The sequence below is a fragment of the Marmota flaviventris genome, chromosome 18 (assembly GCF_047511675.1).
Source record: "Marmota flaviventris isolate mMarFla1 chromosome 18, mMarFla1.hap1, whole genome shotgun sequence".
Taxonomy (NCBI): Eukaryota; Metazoa; Chordata; class Mammalia; order Rodentia; family Sciuridae; genus Marmota; species Marmota flaviventris.
The window spans coordinates 51,509,069-51,519,417 of record NC_092515.1 but is presented as its reverse complement, the minus strand read 5'-3'; the positions used below and the strand labels follow the sequence as shown (position 1 = coordinate 51,519,417).

The window sequence follows — 10,349 nt, the reverse complement described above, 5'->3', positions numbered from 1 at the left end:
TGAAGTTGGGACCCAGCTCAGAGGGAGGGGCAGATGGGAGGAGGGAGAATTGCTCCCAGCCCTCCCCTCATAACAGTGATGACAATTGCTGCCACCCATATTCACACTGGGTCACTCACTGTGTTAAATGCTCAACAGGCTGGATTCAGTCCTCACCTGTGTACAGCAGGTGCTGTTCACACCCAGGAGCCAAGGCTGGGACTGAAGTCTCTGCCCAAGGACAGCTAATATGTGGTGGGTGGGATAAACCCAAGCAGTCTCACTGGAGCCCTCTATGCTGGGCAGAAGTCTTCCTGCTCAACTCCCCCAAGATGACTGCTCCACCCCTGTTCCTGGCAGTGCATCCCCAGGGACCAACACTCTCCCAGGTGCGGCTCTAGCTTCCACGCCTCCCTGACCAGTGACTCAGCACTGCCCCACCTCTGGCTGGCATCACATGTCACACCTCAGCCTTGCTCCTCTGAGAGTCAGGCCCAACCTGTTTCATTCTCCAGGATCTGAGCATACCACCGGCCTTGACTGGAAGCCAGGCCATGTCACTCAATGCCTCCCTTCTCCTTCCATTAAGTGGGACCCTCCTTAAAAACTTCTCCCGGAACTCCAAGTCTTTCCTATGGTTTTGAGTTCATTTGGACTTTTGGATAATTGTGTGTTTTCTAACCCAGCTCTCTGGATGCCAAGACCTTGTCCACATGACCCAGTCGATCCAGTTCCAGCTTAGCGCCCAACAAGCAGTAAATGCCATCACTAATGGGGAAGATATGGTGGCCTCCTCTGGCCTCCAATCTGAGACAGAATTCTACCATGTTTATAGCTGCAGTGAAGGAAGCCCCGGCAGTGACAGCAGTTAATCTAGAATGTCATCAGTTAGCTTGGGTGACAGTTGCTTGGTGTTAAGGTGCAGGGGAGCTATCCTTGACCTGTGCCTGGAAGCGTGGGCCCTGGACAAGCACTCTCTTGTGGGATCACACAGAGCCTAGTTAAGGAAATGCTGTTGTTATGTCCATATTGCAGATAAGGAAACAGAGGCTCTGAGAGGTTAAGCCATGCTCAGGACCCCAGAGTTTTCCTTTGCCTCATTGTGCCCCTTGAAGCTCGTGTCGGTTGCTGGGTCTGATGATAGCAACATTAGTGTCCCTCACAGCTTGCTGGTGCCACATTTACTTAAGCTTTCTCTTCTACTCCTTCTGTGCACCCTCGTCCTAGGTGAAGGCTCTGGTAGTGCTATTTTATAGATAGAAAAGTCTCTTAGGGACTCCCCCCAAATCCCACAGTAGGAAGGGGTACACTGGGGCAGAGTGGTGGTCCATTGGTAGCCTCTACTCTCCAGGCTCCTTCCCACATCTATGCTGGGATGCAGGCTTCATAACCCTCTCCATGATCTCCTTGGAGGGGATGTCCCAGACCTCAGTGACGCTGGTGATGCAGAGGCCAGCAGGCCAGCTGGACCAGCTGAGGTTGGGCCAGGGCCAGGTACTTTCCACTGTCTTCCCACAGGCAGGAAGGCTTCTTTCATGGGCTTCTTATCTGGAGAGAAGGCCACCTGGTCGTCCTCATCCCCACTCCTTTCCCTGGTCCACCCCCTGTTACTTTCTGAGGGAACGGGGGGCCACTCCTCTTTGTCCGTGGAAATCATGCAGGCCGAATGAGCTTTGATTCTCTAAATTACAGTGAGAGTTCTAGAATCCTTAACCTGGACTCGTAGAGCATGGGTGTCACCCTGGAGGAGGATGCTAGGCACATGAGGACTTGAACCCTGAGCCATCTGCCTGCTAACATTTGCTGAACAGCTAATGTTTAAAACTCTTTTTTAAAAATTTCTTTAGGGCTGGGGATGTGGCTCAAGCAGTCGCGCGCTCGCCTGGCATGTGCAGGGCGCTGGGTTTGATCCTCAGCACCACATAAAAATAAAAATAAAAAAAAAGATGTTGTGTCCACTGAAAAATAAAAAAAAAATTCTTTAAAAAATTATCAAGGCTGGGGTTGCACCTCAGCAATAGGGTATGTACAAAGCCCGGGCCTCCATCCCCAGTGCTGCAAAAATACATTTAAAATTATAAAAAATCAATTGTATAGTCTTAGATTTACAGAAAAATTGAGCATCTAGAGTTCCATTTAGCTGCCCCAACCCCAGCACAAAATCTCCCTCATTGTTAGCATGTTGCATTTGTGTCCTCATACCTTTGGTCTGATAATAACACATAATATGAACTAAATAATTTAAAGTCCATAGTTTCCACTGGGGCTTCACTTTTCCTGTTGTACAGTTCTATGGATTTTGACAAATGTATAGTGACAGGTATCACACAGAACTGTTCCTCTGCCCTATGGCTCCCCTGTGTCCCAGCTGTTCAGTCCTCCTCACGCCTGCAACCACTGATCTTTTAACTGTCTCCCTAGTTTTGCCTTTTCCAGAATGTCACATAGCAGAACTCACACAGTAGGTGGCCTTTTCAGATGGGTTTCTTTCATACAGATATATGTTCCTGTATGTCTTTTGGTGGCTCGATAGCCTTTTCTTTTTGTTGTTGAGTAATGTTCCAATGTATGGCTATACCACAGTTTATTTATTCCTTCATCTATTTACTGATTGCCACTAGTTTTGTTTTTTTTTTTTTTTTTTTGAGATGGGGGGTCTCACTATGTTGCCTGCACTGGCCTCAAGCTCCTGGGCTCAAATGCTCCTGGGCACAAGTGCTCCCCCACCCTAACATCCCCAAGTAGCTGGGACTATAGACCAACATTGCTAACTTTCTTCTACTTTGGGGTGATTATGAATAAAGTTGCTATAAACATTCATGAGTAAGCTTTTGTGTGGACATAAGTTTTCAGCTTGATCTGGTAAGTACTTAGGAACAAGACTGCTGGGTTGTGTGGGAAGAGTGTACAGCTGTGTAGGAAACTGACAAGCTTTTTCAAAGTGTCTCTACTACTGCCCATTCTCGCAGCAGAGAATGAGAGCTCCCCTGTCCTGCCATTTTTCCAGCACTTTTTAGCAACAGCTTTTGGACTTTAGCTATTCTAAGAGGTGCTTCACGGTAGCTCAGTGTTATTTTAATTTGCATTTCCCTAATGATGTCTGATGAGCATCTCCCAATGTTTCTGGTGAGGTGTGTCTGTTCATCTCTGTTGTCTGTTTTAATTGGGGTTTGTTTTCTTATTGTTGAGTTCAAGAGTTCTCTGTATATCTTAGATACAAGTACTTTATTGATGTATCTGTTTCAAATATTTTCTCTTCATTTCCTCAGCAATGTCTTTCAGAGAAGAACTTTTTAATTTTAATAAAGTCTAACCTAAATTTTCTTTTATGGATTATGCCCTTAGTGTATCTAAAACCTCATAAAAATTGAGCATCTAGAGTTCCACTTAGCACAAAATTTCCCTCATTGTTAATATGAAAGTCCAAGATCACCTGGACTTTCTCCTCTATGATCTTCTGGAAATTGTATAGTTTTACATTTAGGTCTAAGACGTTTTTATTTTTAATTTTTAATTTTTGCAGTGCTTGGAATTAAACCCAGGGCCTCAGGAATGCTAGGCAAATGCTCTACCACTGAGCTACAATCCCAGCCTCTAAGATCCATGTTGAGAGCTTGTTTGGAGGTTCTAGCAGGGGAGCACATGGTCCTCCTCTATCAGAGAAGGTCGTCCACTTTGACTGAACTTGCAGCTTTGAGAGGGACATACGTGAGGGAGAAAGGGCACACCTGCCTAGCCAGCCAGGTCAGCCGAATCAACACTGGCAATCAATGGGGTGACAGATCTCGCAACCAGATTACCCTCACATCCTCTAAGATCCATTTTGAATTAATTTTTGTGTAAGGTCTCTGTCTAGCTTAATTTTTTGCATGTGGATGTCCAGTGGTTTGAGCATACTATTTATTAAAAAGACTGTCCTTTCTACATTGAATTGTCTTTGTCAAAGGTCAGTCGGCTGTATTTGGGTCCATTTCTGGGCTCCCTGTGTTCCATTGATTTGTCCTTTCACTGAAACCTCACTGTCTTGATTGCTGTAGCTGATAGGAAGTCTTGTAGTCAGGTAACACCAGTCTTCCAACTTTGTTCTTCTTCAGTGTTGTGTTGGCTCTTCTGGGTCTTTTGACCCTCCACATAAACTACAGAATCAGTTTGTTTGTAGATATCCAAAAGATAAGTTTCTGGGATTTTGATTGGAATTACATTGAACCTGTGTTGCATAGTTTTTCCTTAGATACTGTAAGTATCCTGCTAGATTTATATTTAAAAATATAATAATTGAGGGTGATAATGTAAATGGCGTTGTGTTTTTAATCTCAAATAATAATACATGAACACAGTAAAAAAAAAGTTCAAAACATAGTTTGGCTTATAGTGAAAAGTACCCTCCTCTGCATAGCCCGTTCCCTAGGCCTCCACTGACATCTATCTAAAGACATTCACTGATGCCAGGTTCTTGTGGGTCCTCCTGGAGACTTGTGAATGCACTCAGCTTATATTCTTGTTTCTTGTTTATTCAACAAGCATCACGAGCATTTATTATGAGCTGGGCGAAGGAGAAGGGACAGAGAACAAAATGAAGTGTTGCTCTTCCAAGCTGACATTTGTTGCAGTGGGTGTCACCAACTGTCATATCTACTTCTCACAAGAACTCTGCCCAGCATGAGTCCATGATAGTCCCCATGGGAGGCCCATGGGCCAAAGAACCCTCTCTGGGGAGGACTCTCCAGGAGCTTGGGCAGAACGGGCTGGTCCTGCCAAGAGCTGGGGACGGGGCGGATGCCGCCAAGGCAGAGGAAGCAAGCTCTGGAGGGAAGGGATTCTTGCCAAGGCAAACGGGTGGAGGTGAGGAAGAGTGGGAGGAGGCTGCTCATCCAGGTAGGGGCAGATTCATATTAGAATAAGGACTCCAGGCCCTGGAATCCCTCCTGACAGTTGGCTGCATTTTAATTCCTTCCTTTTGTTTCCTCTCTGGTTTCTTTCTTTCTATTTTTTTTTTAACTCAGGGACCCTCAACCATTGAGCCACATCCCCTGCCCTATTTTGTATTTTATTTAGAGATAGGGTCTCACTGAGTTGCTTAGTGCCTCCCTGTTGCTGAGGCTGGCTTTGAGCCCGCGATCCTCCTGCCTCAGCCCCCTGAGTCGCTGGGATTACAGGTATGCACCACTGCACCTGGCTTCCTCTCTGGTTTCCTTGGATGTTCTTCTGGGTGAGAGGCTAACTTTGCCTGACTGACCATAGGAGTTGGATTTGTCTTAGTCTGTTCGAGCTGCCATACCCAAATACTATTGGTTGGGGGGGTTAATGAATTATAGAAATGTATTGTTATGAAGGCCAGAAGAGCAAGATCAAGCCTCCAGCAGATTTGGTATCTGGGGAGGGCCCACCTCCTAGACAACTGTCCTTCTTCTGTAAGCTCACAGAGCACAAGGGATGAGGGAGCTCTCTGGGTTTCTTTTACAAGGACACGAATCCCATCCATGAGGGCTCCTCCCTCATGACCTAATCACCACCAAAACGCCCTGCTTCCTAACACCATCTCCTAGGGGGTTAGGATTTCAAGGGAGGAATGGTGGCCATAGCAGAATTTATTCACCCTGATATCAAGACTGCCTGGGGAGGTGGCATGGCCATTGTTCCCAGAGGCCCAGAGGGGATTGTGGTCAGAAGAGGAAGGAAGTTGCTGCACCCCAACATCTGAGTGGCAGATCAGGGCTCACTCAGCTTTCCCCACCTGGGTCTTCTTCCCACTGGAAGTGACTCTCCCAGACATGGCACTGGGCTCGCTGGCATACCATTTCCTGTCTCCACTCCAGACACTGGAGCCAGTGGCCCCTGCTGTCGTTAGATGGCTCTGTCCATCTATCACCCAGCCTTGCCAAAAATACTTGTGTCCAGGTGCAGTGAGCGTGGGCTATTATTGTCTGTGTGTGTCATGCACCTAGTAATTAGAGCTACCATGGCCAGGCCAGGGCTAATGACTGCAGATTTCATTCTCATTTTTCAGATGAGGAAAGTGGGGCTCTGAAGCCAAACCTGTGCTTGTGCCACACACTGCCTTCTGCAGCATCCAACGTACAGACACATATGCAGTTGGGGTGCTGCTCCCCAGTTCAACATGTTTCTAAATGAATAAAACAGCTCAGCTGCGTGCTTGATACTGACCCTTCCTGGTGAGCAGAATCCCTTCATCCTTGTGGGGTTCTTGGGTAGTTCTTTGACTCTTACATTCCCAAGTGGCAATGTTTTGGGCCATTTTGGACTTGATTACTTCTTAGTGGCCCACCTCCTAAAGTGTAGCTACCCCCTGACAGGGTTTAGGCAGTTTTACGATTTTTGTTACAAATGGCCAAGTAGGATCAAACCTGAAAGAAGGGGCTATCAAACAGATGTAAGCAGTGTTTCAGCCCCTGCATCTGTTAAGTGATGCCCGTTTTACAGAGTCAGGGAGATGGTTTTTATACAGCTGTCCTTTCCTAGAGTGGGTGGCCCAGACCTTGAAGGAAAAGTCCTTTAAAGGGTCAGGACCCTTCTTCATCTCAGCATGGTTAGAACTGCCTTATAGAACTGCCCTAGGCCCTTTGTAGACATGTGAACCTCCATTAGAGACCCCTTGGAGATCACCTTCTTTGGTCGCAGATCTTGGAGGAAGAGGTGATGTCTTAGCCTCCAGCTCTTCTTGGACATCAGTGTTCCCTAAATTAGTGTTTATCAGATCAAGTTCCTACTCAAGAACCTGCACTAGCTCCCTGCTTCCTGCCACATTAAGAACTGCCAGGCAGATGGGTGCTGTGGAGTTTACCTGTAATCCTAGAGACTCAGGAGGCTGAGGTAGGAGAATTGAAAGTTTGAGGCCAGTCTCAGAGACTGGGAAGCCCTAAGTAATTTAGAAAGACCCTGCCTAAAAAAAAAAAAAAAAAAAAAAAAGTCTGGGGATGTAGCTCAGTGTTAAAGCCTCCTGGGTTTAATCCCTAGTATCAAAAAAAAAAAAAAAAAAAGAAAGAAAGAAAGAAAAAAAAGAAAAGAAAAGAAAAAAGAAAGAAGATTTTGCTGTCATATATACCTAATTAAAATAAATAAACTGCCTGGCTTTCAAGGATGTTTGTGGCCTTGCCCTGCCTGTCTCATAGATTCCTGTAATTCCTGAACACAGCTTTTTTGTTCCAAACAAACTGAACCTTCTCTTTGTTGTCCCAAGCATCTGGCATATGGGCTTCATCTTTATTCCTTGTTCACTTTATCCACACTTCTCCCTCCCCAGTGTCTTCTCTTGTCCCCATTCTCCATCCTTGCCTCCCCTCCCTGCCCCACCACAGATTCCTACCCTTCTTCCTGCCATGAAGCCTTGTTTGTTCGCTTTGGCCAACCCCAATCCATCCCTTCTCTGAACACCTAGCACATTTATAATCCACACCATAGACACTGTCTGGAACTGCTCTGTACATGTTTTCTGAATCTGTCTTTAAGATCACCAACTAACCTGTGATTTCCACCAGGGCAGAGAAAGGATTCACCAGAGTCTGGGCCATTAACAGAGCAAGATGCTGCACATGGAAATCTTTTGTAACCTTTAGGCAAGACCCCAAATCCACATCAGTTCTTTTAGTGTGACCATATTCTACCAATTTTAAAGCACCCTGCTCTTGCACATTTTGATATCTTCTCTGAATTGGATTGATAGATCACAATTTATTTAGCAGTTTACCTTGTCTTTCTCAGTGGCACATAAAATAATGGTGTATTTTATAGTCCGTCATGCATTACATTTGACAAAATGAAGTATAACTGGTTAATGTAAAAATCTGTTGGTGATTGTTTTTTGACTCCGACCTGGAAAAAAGCCTTTGGAAGTAATGAGGAGATTCTGGCAAAGATAAAGGGATAATGAGAGAGATGAGGAATGCTGGGAGAACTGGAGGATGCTGGGAGAGAGGAGGACTGCTGGGGCTCAGGGTGTGGCTCAGTGGTAGACAGCTGGGCCAGTAGGCAGGAGGCCCTGGGTTCCATCCCAGCATCTCCTCCAAAAAAGAGGAAGGGTGCAGGAGAAGTAGGGGATGCAGGGAAAGGAGGAATGTCCTACTGTGTCCAGAAGCTTCTGGAATCATCCTGTCTTGCTTCAGCGTTCCTCCCCCCTATTCTCCTGTCTTCTGTGTTTTCCCCCCTCAGGAGCTGGTTCCTTGCACCTCATGCACCTCATGCACCTCACATCGACAGCCCCAGGTGGGGCGGGGTGTGGGGATTAGAGGCCGTGTTCCCTCACCTGTGAGGAGCCTTCTCATGGCCAGCAGAGCCAAGGCTGCTCTGACCAACTGGCTGCCCAGCTGACAGGATGAGGAAACTGAGCTCCCAGCACCAGCATGAGCCCGATCAGGAGGGCTGGGGGAGTCCAATGGGCAAAGGGCACAGACTCTGCCTCTTGGGAAATAAAGAAGGAAAAGCCCTCCGTGGTGAAGTGGAATAGCTCTTCTCTAGGCCCAATGGCTCTGGGCTCCAGCCAGAGGGGCCCAGACCTGACCAGCTCAAGGTCAGACTCACAGTCTCTGTGTTCAGATGCCGAACTTGGATGCTTAGGTCACCCGGGATCCTCAGGGCTTCCCCTAGGCCACGCCTCCTCCTGTGGCCTCACAATCATTTTTTTTTTTTTTTTAAATTTTTGTGGTGCTGGGGATCAATTAAGCTTGGCAAACTCACTACCATGAGCCACAATCTGGCTTTTTAGCTGTAGAAATTGCCAGATTGGGGGAATGTGACCCTTTTCTCTTGCCTTTAGATTGTCACTCTAATGTAGTCAACAGCAAGAGCTTCATGGTTAGAGAAACTTAGATTTAATACTTGCTTGCCCACTTGCTGCTGTGTGACTTGGGGCAAGTCACCTAACATTTTTAGCCTTGGTTTTCTCATCATCAAAATGGGGGTGAGAATTTCTAGAACTGGTATATATGCATGTTGGGGGGGATTGAATGACATACAGTCATTAATATTAGTTATGTACAGTCATTAACATTAGCTTTGCTGTTATTCTTTTTTAAAAATTTTTTTAGTTGTAGATGGACATAATACCTTTATTTTGTTTATTTATGTGGTGCTGGGGATCGAACCCAGTGCCTCATGCATGCTAGGCAAGCGCTCTACCACTGAGCCACAACCCCAGTCCTGCTATTAATCTTATTACCATTTGCCCCTGTAGTTGTTTTATTCCAGCCAAAGCAGTCCCAGCTCCATCCTATGGACAATTGCCAACATCACAGTCCAGGTTTTTCTCTCTCTCTCTCTCTCTTTTCTTTTTGTGGTTCTGGGAATTGGACCCAGGGCCTCACACATGCTAGGCAAGTGCTCTACCACTGAACCACATCCCCAGCCCTAATGATCCACCTTTTATGGGCTCCAAATGAGGTGAAATGAGGTGACCACATCTACATGGCTCCTGACGGGGAGCCTGGGCTGCTTTCCTCTCATTCTTCTAGTTTCCAGTAACCACCTCTCCTTTGTGTCCACAGTGGGGCTGTGCCCTATGAATGACCCCAGAGTTCTAGTTCAATTGCAGAAATAAGAGCACATGAAATTATTAAGGCCAAGAGTCAGTACAAGGAAAAAGCAATGTAAGGGATATTTCTTTTCAGAAGGTGGAAGATTGGATAGTTTGGGTAGAAAAACTCCAAAGCCACCTTAGAAATTTAAGATATAACTTCATATGTATATATGAAGTTGTATCTTATATACGTGTGTGTGTGTGTTTGTGTGTCTTATTTTTTTCCAGATGAATTTTATGACTGCTTTTTCTATTTCTATGAGGAATGGTCATTGGGATTTTGATCAGAATTGCATTAATTCTGTATATTGCTTTTGGTAGTGTGGTCATTTTGACAATATTAATTCTGCCTATCCAGGAGCAAGGTAGATTTTTCCATCTTCTAAGGTCTTCTTTGATTTCTTTCTTTAGGGTTTTCATTATCTAGATCTTTCACCTCTTTCATTAAGTTGATTCCCAAGTATTTTATTTTTTTGAGGCTAGTGTAAATGGGGTAGTTTTCCTTGTTTCTCTTTCTGAGGATTTGTCACTTATATACAGAGATGCATTTGACTTATGGGTGTTGATTTTATATCCTGCTACATTGCTGAATTCATTTACTAATACTACAAGTTTTCTGATGGAACTTTTTGCGTCTTCTAGGTATAGAATCATATCATCACCAAATAGTGCTAATTTGAGTTCTTCTTTTCCTATGTGTATCCCTTTAGTTTCTTTTGTCTAATTGCTCTGGCCAGCGTTTCAAGAACTATGTTAAATAGAAGTGGTGAAAGAGGGCATCCCTGTCTTGTTCCAGTTTTTAGAGGTTTGCATTCAACTTTTCTCCATTTAGAATGACGTT

The 10,349-nt window shown here is 45.3% G+C and overlaps 1 non-coding gene across 1 annotated transcript; it reads right to left on the bottom strand.

Moving 5' to 3' along the window:
* Positions 1 to 9,056: 9,056 nt before the first annotated feature.
* On the bottom strand, positions 9,057 to 9,129 carry Trnaa-agc (transfer RNA alanine (anticodon AGC)). Its single transcript has one exon. It is a non-coding gene; the product is annotated as a tRNA-Ala (tRNA).
* Positions 9,130 to 10,349: the final 1,220 nt, after the last annotated feature.